Consider the following 15,163-nt stretch of genomic DNA (forward strand, 5'->3'; position numbering starts at 1 on the left):
AGATTCCGTAGTGCAGCGCGACAGGGAGTGAGCTTTGCACCTTGGGAGTGCGTGTGGCGGGGTGGAGGGTGGAGGACCGAGATTGCTCCTGAGCTGGAGGAGTGGGAAGAGGGGAGTGAGAGCGACGGAAATAAGTGGAGTGGGGAGATGAAACTGAACGTTTTCATTTTAGTTCCATTTAATTTCTGTAGAAATAGTAATGGCAATAGAAAAATGTCAGCTCATTTACAATTATATATAGCAAACTGGGCAGGGTGAAAAGGGATAAGTGGTTATACAGAGAGCCTGCGTTCGTGCAGTTCCTCGTTAGTATAGTGGTGAGTATCCCCGCCTGTCACGCGGGAGACCGGGGTTCGATTCCCCGACGGGGAGGCACAGAGGCTTTTTCTTGCTAAACGTGAAAATGAAAATATTCGACAAATGTTGTAAAAGCTAATGTGAAGGAATCTTACCTGTAAGATTTACATTTTAAAATGTGTTTTATTGCTAGTTTGTCATGTTGGCCAACCCAGTAAAAAAGCTCAGTTCTGTCGGTTCAGCAATAATTTTTTTTTGTTTTTTAGAGCTTATTATGCATATTTCCAAGCCTTGGAGGTCTAAACGAAATAAGCCAACATTCCCATCTTGGAAATTTAGGAAGATTATTTCAATATTCTGTAAAGAGAGAGTCCTGTGATACGAGTGTGCACTGGCCACGAGGGAAATGCAGAGCTGGGACATCTACCTCAGGTAAGGGAAAAGCTGAAGAAGGATTGATGGATGACTTGCCTTTAGGATCAACCTCCGAGTTGAAACTGGAAAATTGGAAAAGTACAGATCTCAAAGGACTTTCAGCCGCTGGCCCTTTAATCCTGAATGCATGAATAGGGGACACATTGAAGAATTTTAAGCAGGGGAGTGACATGGTCAGGTTTATGTTACCACCCTGGGAGTATTCAGAGAATGGATATGAGGTATGATAGTCAAAGGCAGGAGAGTTAGGAAACTATTAAAACAGTCCAGGAAGAAGATGCTGGGGGCCTGGCATTTGTATGTAGTCAGGACAGAGAGGAAGGAAGGATTGGAAGGAATACTTAGATAAGTGGATTCTCAGCTTGAGAAAGAAGGAGCCTAAAGTGATCCTCAGGTTTTTGGCGTCAATGGCTGACTAATCATTAACAACAGATAGAGACTTTATGAAGAGGACAAATTGAGGTAGGAAAGATCTAAGTTTAACTTTGGACTTAGGGAGCTTGAGAATGTACCGAAGTCAAAGGGAAAATGTCTATGAGTCACTTGGATATTGAAGTCCATAGCTCTGAGGAAGTTTGGGGTAGTTATGAGAGCGTCACATAATGTGGTGGATGAAACTATGACAGTGGGTAAGCTCAGCCCAAGGAGAGTGTGTAAAGAGCAGTGAAAACAAGCTGGAAGCTGGGAGACGACCAGAATTTTATAAAAAGGGGCTAGATGATTGGGGCAATCCTTTCACAATGTATACATACGTATATCAAATCACCATGATGTACACTTTAAATAGCTTACAATTTTTTTGGGTCAATTATGCCTTAATAAAGCTGAAAATTTTTTAAAGGGAAGGGATTAGAATAAGAGGAGCTCATGATATAAACTAGAAAGAGCCAACCAGCAATGTCAAATGCATCCTAAATGTCCATTAAAATAAGGAGTAAAAAAAAGTCTCATTTGGATTTGGCAAAGGATTGGAGGTAGGGAGGATGGTGGTTTTGTTGAGTTTTGTGGTTTAGCTGAAGGTGGGTGCCAGCGAGCAGTGGGTTGAGCAATAAAAAGGGGAAATAGAATACAGACTCTCTGTCAAGACATTGCCAATGTGAGAAGGGAAGATAAAAAAGGAATAGACAGAAATGTGGCATTGAGAAAGTATTTTTTATTTTTTTAAGGGAGAGAGAAACTTGAACATGTTGGGATGTGAAAGGGTTGGGAAGTGAAAGGGTTTCTAGAAAAGAGGAAATTGAAGACTTAAAAAGTGTAGGGAATAGTTGAGGAATTGAGCATTGCAGAGCGCTGCACAGCTCCATTCTGTATCAAAGTGGTCTAACAATTAAATTTGGCTCCAGCAACAGAAAAAGGTATAGCCAAAGGAAAATAAAACATCTCAAACTATGAAATCCAATACCTTACCCATACATAAGTCTTAATTTCATAGGGTCTAAGAATCATGACATGATTGATATTTGTAAACATTTTTTGAGGCCTAAAAGTTTCTGGGTATTACCAAACATAGGGTGACAAATATGATGCAATAGAACTGATACCACTGACCCACAAATATAGAATGTATAAAATTAACAACTCACAAATAATAGGAGTATTATTCATATCCAATGGTGGATTGAGAATAGTTTAAAAAATGAAGCTTTCCATTACTTCTATAAAATAAGGATAACATCAGGGTGTATATACGAAAGGAGACTATCAAGGATGAAAAAGATGATCTATATAAAGTTTTATGAAAAGAAATAGTACATGTATTTACAGAGCCATATGAACAGAAAGTGTTCCAGCACTACTGTTCACCTGGAAAAGTTACTTAATTCCTCCAAGCCTCAGTCCCCTCAAGATAAATGACCTACCTCATGGAGCTGGTGAGAGGATGAAATGAGGTGATGTGAATGAAGTGCTTAGCACTAAGCTGGAGTCATCATGTGTCATGTGTTAGCTAGTATTACTGTTTTGGTTGGCTTTTAGTTTGTTTATTTTAATAATTTTAATATTTTTTCTTGTTTGTTAGCAACAGTTTTTAGGAAGACCTTTGAAATAGAAGCAACGAAAACATGAGAAATGAGAAGCAGATCATGTCGAATTAGGTCTCTAAATAAAGTTTTTGTCGTTACCAGAGGGGGAAGAGGGTGGGGGAGGATGAAGAAGGTAAAGGGAATCAAATACAGAGGGTGCCAAACAATGTATACACATCTTAAGAAAGAAAAAACTATTAAGATTGTAATACTCAATATATACCAATAACAAAAGATGAATACAAGTCATGCGTATACAGTTTTTTGGCACCCCTGGTATATGGTGACAGAGGAGACTAGACTTTGGGTGGTAAACATACGATGCAATATACAGATGATGTATTATAAAATGGCACCCCTGAAACTTATATAATGTTATTAACCAATGTTGCCCCAATAAATTTAATTAAAAAAATAAATAAATTTTATAAAATGAACCAATGTCAAACAGTGGAGAAAATGGGGAGAAACTGAATCACTCATACATTGCTGGTAGGAATGCAAAATGGCACCACACTCTGGAAAATGGTTTGGCATTTTGAAACCTAAACATGTGCTCACCATATAATGCAGCAATTGTACTCCTGGGCATTCCCAGGGAAATGCAACTCATGTTTACAGAGAAAGCTATGAATTAAAGTTCATAGCATCTTTATTCATTTAGCCAAAAGCTGGAAACAATCCCAATGCTCTTCAGTGGCTGAATGGTTAAACAAACTACAGTACATCCATAGTACAGAATACTACTCAGCCGTAAAAATGAATGAATTATTGACGCATGCAACCACTTTGATGGAGCTCAAAGGAATTATACTGAGTGAAAAAAAGCCAATCTTAAAAGGTTACAGACTGCATGATTCCATTTATATCACCTATTGATACACATAACAACATTGGTGGAACTCAAGAGAATTATGATGAGTGGAAAAAAGCCAGTTTCTTTTAACATTAGGCTCTCAGGCAGGAAACTGAAGAATTTTGTCTCTAAAACCTGAGCATCCCAGGGGAAAGAGCCACAGCTATGGCTAACATGGGCTTCCTAACAAACTTCCAAACTGGTCATCCTGTATTGCAGTTCACAGCCAACAAGTTCTACATATGTTCTCAGAGCTTCTAAATCAGTTTTTTTGTCCTTGACTCTTAAACAAGAGTTGACAAGCAAGAGTTGCCAGCCATTTTAGGAAAGTCTCTAATCCAAAAGGTACTGAAGCTAATAAATAGAAAACAAAACAAACTGGAGGAAAACAAAGACTGCTGGGAGAAGAAAACTTCTCATACAACCAGTTACTCAGGGAGACAATGGAATACATTGCACGCATGGAATAAGAACAGGATACTATACAAAAGGAGCAGTCTGGGAATAAGAAAAAAACCATAGGGATGCAAAAGATGATAGCAGAAATAAAGAAATCAAGAGAAGAGTTGGAAGATAAGGTCAAGAATATAGTGTATATGGGTGTGTAAGAAAGAAGGGGGAAAAACAAAGTAGAAAATAGGATAGAAAGGAGAAGAAATTAAAGATCAATACATCCAACAGGTCCAGAGAAAAAGATTAGAGAAAATGGAGGGCAGGAAACCATCCATGAGATAATTCACGTAGAAGATAAAACATATCTTTACTATAGCAGTTTCAAAGGAAAAAGTACTATGACAAGAATTTGTGAGAAATAAACCCATCACAGAATACAAAACAAACAAAAAAGGGAGTTTGCAACATTAGCAATGATCATATGTTTTTGAAATACGTTTACATTTAGGAAATTCAGGAAATTGCACTTGGTGCATTAACCTTTGCCTTAAAAGGGTAGATAGACTTCTCCTTGTTTTTTCCCCTTATTTCACAAAGACCTTTCCTTTCTTTAAATAATCAATGCAATTTGCAGATATTTATTAAGTGCATTTTACTACACTGAACTACCTAGAATGGAGTTGGGGAAGGCTCTGTCCTACCTGTTGGATAATTTACGCACTAGTACACAGTTATACCAATGACCTAAGACAGCATGGTGTTAAAATGAAGGCCAAGGCCCAAGGAGAAATATAAATGATGTTCTAGAGAGACAAGTTCTATCCCTTTAGGAAAAGTCAGGAATAATGACATGAATGATATAATATTTGACATGGAGCTTGAAGAATGAGCAGGATTGTAATAGGAAAATTGTAGGGGCTATAGAATTGAACATGAGGAATGTGAGGTGGGTAGCTTTCCAGGTAGACACAGTAGCAGGAATCCAGGCATGGGACCAGAAGCAAAGATGTGTCTGGGGAAGAAGAATTCTGAGGGTACGTAATCCTACAAGTTAATCCAATGCTTCACATCTTAATATAGCTGGCTTTCTTCCTCTCCAGGTTATGCAGAGACCATTAGTTGTCTCCCCAATATCTATATTTCCTTTTATCCTTAGTAGTAAAACTGTAGGTGTTTAGCTGGACACACGGCCTCCCAGAAGATTACATTTCCAAGCCTTATTTTGCAGTTGCAGCCAAGTAACTAAGTTCTGGCCAATGGAAAGTAAGTGCAATTAGCAATTATGATTTCTAGGAAGTGTCTTTAAATGGGGACTTTTTGAAAAACAAACCCTTCCTGTGTTCTGTTATCTGGATGCAGAGTTGACGGCTAGAGCTCTTAACTGCCGTGCTGTTTCATGAGGTTGGAACCATGTGCTGAGGGTAGCAGAATAGCCATGAGCTGGAAGTAGCCAGGTCTCTGGTGAGCAGGAAACTCCCCTGTGGACTGCCTACTTCCGGGTTTCTTTTCCTTGAGAGTAATAAAATTCTACTTTGTTTAAGGCCGTGTTATTTGGGGTTTTCTGTCATTCACAGGAAACTCAGTCTTTACTAAGACCCCTGGTCACAGTTGGGTAGGTTTATCAATTTGGCCCAGGTACTTACCCTTGTCTATCAATTTGCCACCACTTTATTGTGGACTATCGCATACGTTTGAAAAGTGTTATGGATCAGATAGGTATTTGTTCTCTCTGCTTTGTGTTTTTTCTGCTAGAGCAATCTTTCTCATGTAATCCTATCACTACCCTGCTTAAAATCCTTCACGGTCTTCCTAGTATCTCCAATAGACTTCTCTTTATAGGTAGATGTGACTGCCTGGGAGGGGCTTAGCCAAGAATGTGAGCAGACAGGACAATGAAGGGATTCCAAAGGTGTGAGAGACTATGAAGAGGTAGAGTCAACGGATTGGGGTTCCCATGGGGGCCAAAGGATAATCAGCATCAGGTACATGTCTGGAAAGATAAGGGGCAGTGAGGTCAGAGTCTGACAGACTAAGGTTATGGATGACTTTCTATTTTTGCGTAAAAGAGGGAGGAGGATATATATACATATATGTATACATATATACACACACATATATATACATATATATAAATAAAATTTGCTCATATCTATGTAAAACATTTCTGGAAAGATTCTCAAGAAACTTGGTGTGGTTTGCCTGTGGGGAGAAGTAGGGTGGTTAAGAAACAGGTGAGAAGTAGAGTAACAGCTGAGTAACCTGTCAACCCTTTTGAATTTTGATGTATGTAAATATGTTACTTATTCAAAAAAACTTGTTTATTGATATTTTTAAGAACAAAGGTCACCACAACCAAAATCTACAAACAAAAACAGCCTCGTGTGAGTTCCCGTTTACATCAAGCTCTCTAGCACTAGCTCCTTCTAGCCCTGCAGTCTCACCTCCACAGGCCCTGCTGAATGAAACCTGTCTGAGAAAGCGCAGCTTGTCTACTTTTTCCTGCTCTTCCTTTAGCTGGAAGCCTCCACCATCACCCAGGACCCCAGTGCTCCAAGGGTTCTCCTCTTCCCCCTCTGGACTCCGCCCCCTTCCCTGCAGTTGGCTGGAGTCTAGTAGAATCTCTTTCCCCAGTGGAATGAAATGTGTGTGGTGGTCCTCTTTCCAATGGGTGAGAAAACAGAAGGAGTTATTTCAGCCACCTTTTTTCATTTATCTCACAAAATGGTTGAGGCAACCCTGACCCATTTCTCCATTTTTCTGTTAAATCTGTTTCTGCTTGTGTAAGAATTTTATATTCCTATTTACATCTTCAGTGTGTTTGTTCTTCATGTCGAGAAAAGCTTTGGGCATCTGAGGAAGCTAGAGATGAAAGAAGCATGAGTCAAAGCTCTTCAAATTTTGTAAAATAGCATAACTGACATCCCCACCCCATGTGCCCCCACTCCTTCCACTCCCTTTCTCTCTCCCTCCCCACCATGGTGGACAGCAGGCAGGGCCTGGTGGAGAGCCCGGCCAGTCAGCCAGTAACCCCTGTCTCCTCTCACACAAGTCTGCCTTTCGTTTCTCTGCTTCTGCCCTGGGGAGGGACTGGCCTGAACAAGACAGATTGGGAAGCTGTGCTGGGTTGGAGCCCAAGAATCACTGCTGGTCACATGACGTTCTCTCTTTCTCTACACAGAGTGTGTTTCCGGGACTAGCAACATCAGTGTCTCCTAAAAGCCCCATGGGAAACGCAGATCTCAGGCCCTGCCCCGGCCAACTGGATCTGAATCAGCATTTAAATAAGATCCCCAGGTGACCCATGCACATTAAATTAAACCACTGCCTTAGAGGCTCAAAGGATACTTTGGGGGTTGGAAGAAATTCAGTACAAGAATTAATAAAACTTGTCAGGGCAGCTTCTGGAGTTCACAGCTCTGGACCCTCAAATCAGTTCTCCCTTAGCACCCTACTGTTATCCCCAGCACAGCACCTATCACACCACATAAATTCTTTCCTTGTCAGGCTCCCCTACTAGTGGGAGTGTCCTTAATTCCTAGACTGTATATTTTCCCTCTCTGTGCATGTTTCATGAATGAACAAATGTGTAAATGAATGCATGAAATTTCATGTGAAGTTCCAGGCATCCTTTTATTTAGTGCTTTACTCTGTATTGACTTTGGAGCAAAGAGAACTTGCTTTCAACATCAGGCTCTCATCATATTTTACACAAGATGTCTTTGCATCCTGGTGCTGTCCCTTCCACTCTGGCTGTACTCAGGGCAGAATTCATTGAGATTTCTTGTCCCCTAGAAGTGGAGGAACTAGCAGCCACTGGAAGGCTATCTTTTCAGCCTCAAGCTAGCATCACTGAGCCTTGAAAGTGACATGCCACCTCTCCTGCCATTTTCGGCTGGTCACACAGACTAACTCTGAGACAGTAGGAAGGGCTATACCAAGCTGTAAGTACCAGCAAGTAGAGGTCATTGGGGGCCTTCTTGGGGGCTGGCTACCGCCGTAAGGTAGGCATTATTACCATCCCCGCTTTATAGAGGAGGACACCAAGGCTCAGTAAGTCATTTGCACAAGCCACTCAGTGTGGAATAGGCAGAGCTGTGGTTCAGAACCAGGCAGTGTGACCCCAGAGCACATCCTTTCTGAGCACTGCCCTGTACCCCGTCCTCACCACAGGCCTTTTTCTAACTTCCTTTCTTCCCTGCACTGCACAAAACATTGCAAGTAAGATATATTTCCTTTTGCTTAGACCATTTTGAAAGTCATTGTTTCTTAAGGGTGGAGGTTGGAGGGTTTCCAAAGAATGAAATATAATGAAAACATCTGGCCAAAGTCCCTAACATGTATACATGAATCAATTAAGAAAATGTAACACGCAGGCTATGAATCAGAAGACCATTGGCCCAATTTCAGACCTTTATAAAATGCACACAAGGTAGAGTGTGTTGTGTGCAAATTCTCTTAAATTCCTTTCCTTTGTGGTGGTTTGGGTCAGGTTGTTGTCTCATGAGGCTGGGTGGGCTAAATTGAGCAACCTTTTGCAAAAATAAGTGTAAGATTGACCTTAGGAAACAAAAGCCGGAAAGAGAAACTACATTTCCTATAAAATGTGCAACTGTGGGATAACAGCTTACAATAGTATGGCTGGATCGAGGGCAAATTATACATGAGAAGAAATGGTATTCTATATGGTGTATGTTACCTCTATAAATGATCATGTGAAAGGTAAAGCGTTGTTGTTCTTTTGTTCAGATTTTTTTTAAACCAAATTTGTACTGCATTACACGAAATAATTGTAGGCCATTATTTTAAATTAGATTATAGCTCAGCAATAATCAATAAACACATTTTATTTTACTTAATAATTTTTTAGCACCTTCCATGTGTCAGGCCCTAGTCTGAGTGCTTTAGACATATTAACACATTTCACTTCATCCTGATAACAACCCTGTAAGGTAGGTACTATTGCTTTTCCCATTTTACAGATGGAAAAACTGAGGCATGAGCACTGCCCTTGTTAAGTAACCAGGTTATTTAAGTTAGTAAGCAACCTAAGATTAAGTAACCAGCCAAGATTATGCAGCTCGTCAGTTTCAGAATGGGGCTTAAAATCAGGCACTATGGCCCTAGAGCCTGGCTTTTCATCAGGCTTTTTTGCCTGGTACAAAAACATGGATACATGGTTCATTCTCTTTTGTGGCAGCATCGGCCATTCTCCACTGGGATCCCCTCCCTCCCATTCTCACCCCATCTCCTGCCTGCCCAGCAAACTCCTGCTCTTTTTTCAAGAGTCAACTCAGGTTGACTCTGCTATAAACCTTTGTGACTTACATGCAGATTTGGGCACCGGTTTCTCCATGTTCTCAACATGTCTTCCTAATACTATTGAGACATTGGCTGTTTTTTTGTCTACTTAGCTTCTAGTCTCCCTTCTCTGGCAACAGTTCTATGACCCATCTCTCCCCCATTTCAGGAATAGCCTACGTGATTGGAATATAGCCAACAGAGCATTAAGGAGCCACAGTTCAGAGGCGACATGTGAGCCACATCAGTCTAATCAGAGTGAACCTTGAAATATGACAGAAGCTGCTGGGGAGAAACGTGCGCATTTCCATTGTAAGCCGGAAGCTGCCAGCCCCCTTCTTGTCTTCATGTAGTAACTGAGAAGGAAGCCAAACTGAAGAGAATGGGAAAGAAATGAGAGAGTGGGAAAGAGTCTGTTGGTGACATTGTTTGAGCCTCTGGGTCACGACCCTCCTAAATTCAAAATATACTCTTGGACTTCCTGAGCTAACGAATTCCCTTTTTCAGCTTAAGATGTTTGGAGTTTTCTATCAATTTGCAACCAAAGGAATACTATCCAACTATATGTCTGTATGCCTGTTTCATTATACTAATGTGTCTCCCTACTTGACCATAATTCTTTGAGGCAGTAGATGCTCAATAAACATTTGTTGATTAAATTTAGCTGAAGAGTGTTTTGGAGGGGACTGAGCTGAGAGCTAGGGTACCTTTAGGGAGGCTAAGGAACTTGGTGCAAGATGTGATCAAGCGACTCAGTCAGGTTGAAGAGTGGGATTGAAAGGGAAGGGACAGATACCAGACACAGAATGAACGAGGCAGTGATACAGAGAGGGATAAAACAGCTAGTTTCAGTGCTACCCCTGTCTAAACGATGTGGCGGTGTGCTTTATTAAGCTTCTCTTTAGCAGCCAGCCTAATTAACATTTAATTTTACTTGCTGGTTATTGCCTGTCTAAACCACCCATCTCTGCCAGTTTATCACATGTGGAAAAATTAATGTCAGAGAGTCAGAGGCTCATGTATGAGCAAATAAGCCTGATTGTCAACAAAAAAAGAGGTTTTATTAAACATCTTTAGGTCTTCACAGGGATACAGCTGGGAGATCAGAGGCCCACACAGGTCAGTTTGCAGTGACAAGTAGCTTCTGGACAATTGAGTAGATCGTCAACCACGAGCAAAGGCCCTGAGCAAAATAGAGAGTGGGAGGTGAGTTGTCCTTGCTTCTCTCAGCACCAGCCAGCAGAAGAGAGGATCAGGCCCCTCTTCGCTTCCATCACCTCTGCCTGCAACTTATTTCCCTATCCACCCCTCTTCCTCTTGCTAAAATAGCTCCTGTAGAATGTGGGCTTCCTATTTTTTAAATCTCTTCACATCTGAGCCAGTGCCCTACCCCAGTGGATGCACGAGTCAGTTGAATGTGGCCTCTTTTAGCTGAAGAGGGAGATTCGTGATGGTAAATAAAAAACGGAATCCATAAGGAATAAACAGTATGCTGCCATTTCAAATTAATATTTCACACAACTCCTTTAAACTGCTTATTTCCCTCTTAAACATTTTTTGCGGGAAACGAGTAAACTCGTCATATCGCTTTTTATACCAAAGCGCGGGAGACGAGAATAACACATATTTTGCACCTCTTTTTAAACTAAAACACTGAAAGTTTCATAGAAAAATATCAAATAGATCGAAAGATATGAATATTTTACGGAAAGTCTAATTTTGGCGAGAAAATGTCAAAAAAGTGCCGCGTTACGACGCGATTTGGCGGGAAAATGCCCGCTTGCAAAGTGAAGAAACTGTTATGGGCAGGGAATGCGTCTGTGAGGAATTTGGGAGCCAGACTCCCTGGTTCAAGCTCTGATTCTCTCACTTTTTACCGTGTTTTCCTGAAAATAAGACCTAGCCGGACCATCAGCTCTAATGCTCTTATTTTGGAGCAAAAATTAATATAAGACCCGGTCTTATTTTACTATAATATAAGACCCGGTCTTATCTAACATAATATAAGACCAGGTCTTATATTAATTTTTGCTCCAAAAGATGCATTAGAGCTGATGATCTGGCTAGGTCTTATTTTCGGGGAAACAGCGTAGCTGTAGGCCCTTGGGCAAGTTACTGAATTTCTTAGTATCTCTGTTTTTTTTCCTCTGTAAAAAGAGATAATACCCAGAGGATTGTGGTGAAGCTTAAATCATTATTCTATGTAAATCACATAGGACAGAGCTTGGCACATAGTAGGTGTTAATCAATGTTTACTAATATTATTACCTTTGCTTAGCACACTTCTTGTGCCCAGCTGGCACTCAATAGGTTTTTGTGGAATGAGTCAATGACTGGATTAAATAGGTTGCCACCAGGTGGCAGTAGTGCCTCACTTGTAAAAACTAAACCAACACATCCGACTTAATCAGATTCATTGCAATTCCCTCTTGAAGCCCCAGGTGCACAGTGTGAAGAAAAAGAACTGAACCTCTTCTCTTTCCTGCCCCTCCTTTTTCTCTAATCTCTGCTCCCTCTCTACTGTGATTAACATTTTCTTTTTTCCCCACTGTATGAATCTGCTTGGGTTACCATAACAACGGACTGGGTGGCTTAAACAACAGACATCTATTTTTTTCGGTTCTAGAGGCTAGAAGTTCAAGATCACCGTGTCTGCAGAGTTGGTTTCTAGTGGGGCCTCTCTCTTGGTGTGTAGATGGCCATCTCACTGTCCTCAGATGGACTCTTCCCCCTACACCCCCCCCCCCACACCTATGTATCTCTTCCGCTACTTATAAAGTCACCAGTCATATTGGATTAGTCTCCCCTCCCCATGATGTCACTGGAGACCAGTGAGAACTGGAGTTGTGAAGAGGGCTGGCCAGACAACAGAAGTTGTGGTCACAAAGGCCAGACCGTGGGTTGAACAGTTCCCCTAAAGGTGTCTATTATGTACAGTAAGCTTTGATGGTGAAGAATTCTTTATTAAACGACTTTTGTCCCTAAGAAAAGATTCACAAGTAATTTCTCACTCAACCCCTGCAACTCCATTAGACCTACCTGTTTGTGTGTCTTTAACTCTTGTTCTAGCTTTTACTTCATTTTGAAGATGCAAAAATGGTTTTTGTGATTATGACTTACGCTTCTTATTTCAACAGATCATTTTAACGGAAAAACACATAGAAATGGATCATAGGGTATAAAAAGAAATGCAGCTATCAATGCGTGCAAAAGCCTATCTAATGGGTAAAAGTTAAAAGCTGAGCACCACCACACGTCTCCATTCAGAGAGCCATATTTCAGGCAAAGTAACAAGGGAAAAATTAAAAATTCTTCTATTTAATATAGTAATAGTTACCCTAATCACACAAGTTATACCCAGAATCAATTGGGAGAATGTGCAAGGGAATATGGGTACTTTGATCTTTTCATAGTTTCCTTCTTGGTAAATAAACTTATATTTTCAAGCCAAATTTCATTTTGCAATTTCCTGCCAACTTTAGTTCTCTGTAAAGCGTACCTTGGCTTTTTCCACCTCTGCCCTCAGGCATTCAACAAACACTTTACCTTCTTATTTTTCCAGATTTAAATTAAACATTTTAGAGAAATGAGGCATGTGATAACAGTTCCTGCAGTTCCTACAGCATGATATTAATTTGGGCCTCTGTTTTCTCTCAAACTTTTAAATTGCCCCGTGATTTATATTAAATACAGCTACATTTGAAGATTTAGAAGTAATCTAAGTGGAAACAGCTTCATTCTCTAGAAAAAAAATAATAAAAGTCAGAATAAAATAATTACAAGCATATTGGAAGAACAGACTCAATTTTGTCATCAATAATTTTTAGAATTTGTTAGATTGTCATTTTTTATTGCTCTGTTTCCATTTCTTTAGCCAAAACAAGTCTTGAATCTATTTTTAAAGATGAAGTCAATGAATTTAACATGATAACTTTAAAAAATGTTAAAACCCAGATAAATTATGTAGTGAAATTTCATTCATTTGTATCCTATCCACATTTGCCATGATTTAGGTATGAGTTGGTGTAATATTTACTTTTCTAGTCCATGGGGGAAAGGGTTTATTAGGAAAATAATGTAAGCGAGATTGCAATCTATTTAAGAAGTCAAATGGCTTCTAAGCATTTGAAAAAGCTTTGATATATTCAATTTACATATAATTCAATTATTTTGACAAATTATTATCTATGTTCCTAACTTCACTGACATTTATAGAGGATTTTGTAGTTTACAAAACATTTTTGAGTGGGAATTTTTGTTCTCTTTTTATAGACATTCATTCAATTTATTGAGCACCTACTATGTGCCATGCATTGATCCAAATGCTAAAAAGAAAACTGCATGCTTAAACCAGGACCTACACCCAGGTTATATGCATCTTTTCATGCCTACTCCCACCCCAGTGCTACCCTACTAGATATTGAACTTGGGGGGCTCTTTAAGGACAGAGTGTATTTCTTAGTTATCTGAGTCTCCAGAATGCCCAGTGTCTAGAATTGGCACATAATATATGCTCAACAAATGTTTGTTTAATAAAAAACTTCTGACTCCCAGTTCAGTGCTCTTTTGCTATAACACAGCTGATATTTAATGAGATAGTTATGTGTTTAGTGCTAAGCTAAGGAGTATATCTCATTTAATCCTCAGAATAAGGCTAGATGGATAGTATTATTATCTTCATTTAATAGATAAGAAAAATGAAACTCAGAGGGTTAAAAGTAACTTGTCCAGGGTCACATACCTAATAAGTGGCAGAACCAGAATTTGGGTCCAGGAGTGTTTAATTCTGATGCCTGTCCTTCACTATTACCTTACACTGCTTTCATAGCTAACTCTTAACTGTTAGGTAGCCATGTGCTAAAATACAAGGTCTATAATGTCTGGAATATTATACTTTGTTACTGTATTTCCAGAGCCTAGAATACTTGGAACAGTTTGTTGCCAGGTATGCTCTTAAGACAGGCATGTGGAATAAATAAATTATTGAATTAAAAGTGCTCTGACAAGACCTCCATTTGGTAGCATGTTTATTTCATGGTTGTTCACAGAGGACACTGTTGGTTGCTATTTCCTCTATCACTCCTGTGAGAATCGCTCTGATTTTGTGTCCATCTTTTTCAAATATGATTCAAGGGATGGGCATCCTAGTAAAATCTTGGTTGATCTAAACCAGGGATTCTCAACTGAAAGTAGTTTGGCAATGTCTGGAGACGTTTTGTTGGTTGTCACAACAAGGGGAAGGGTTGTGCTACTGACATCTAGTGGGTGGTGCTCAAGGACGCTGCCAAGCATTCTACAATGCACAGGGCAGATCCCCAAAACAAAGAATTGTCCCGTCCAAACATGTCAGTGGTGCTGAGGAGGAGAAACCCTGATCTAAACCAATCATGGTGGTGCCATTTCTTATGCAGTGAGAGGTTTAGTCCTGATCACGCGTAGTAATTCTGGACAATGAGACAAAGGCAGAAATCTACTAGGCGAGTGTGGCAGAGAAGGTTAATTACCTCTGCCTACTCACTTTCTCTTTCTTTTCAGTAGCAGCATTCCTCCAGCATTGACTAGTCACATGCACAACTGTAGACTATACTTCCCTGCATCCTTTGCTGCAAGGTGTGGCCATGTAACTAAGTTTTGGCCAATGAGATGTGAGAAACAAATGAGTCTAATTTCCAGATCGTGTTTTTAATAAGGTGATTGATGTTCTTCACTTTTTCTCTGTTCCTCTTTCTGTATACTGAAAGGTGGTATTGGTAATCCAACTTGAAGCAGGAACATGACTCCAGGAAATGGCAGAAGTAGGAAGACTTACGTTGGGATTGGTACAGGAAAGGAAAACAAACTTCATTTTTGTTTGATCCATCAT

The 15,163-nt window shown here is 40.0% G+C and overlaps 1 non-coding gene across 1 annotated transcript; it reads left to right on the top strand.

The window, feature by feature from the left end:
• The first annotated feature begins 300 nt into the window (after window positions 1-300).
• On the top strand, window positions 301-372 carry TRNAD-GUC (transfer RNA aspartic acid (anticodon GUC)). The gene has a single exon. It is a non-coding gene; the product is annotated as a tRNA-Asp (tRNA).
• The last annotated feature ends 14,791 nt before the right edge of the window (window positions 373-15,163 follow it).

Source organism: Rhinolophus sinicus, linkage group LG02 (assembly GCF_036562045.2).
Source record: "Rhinolophus sinicus isolate RSC01 linkage group LG02, ASM3656204v1, whole genome shotgun sequence".
Lineage (NCBI taxonomy): Eukaryota > Metazoa > Chordata > Mammalia > Chiroptera > Rhinolophidae > Rhinolophus > Rhinolophus sinicus.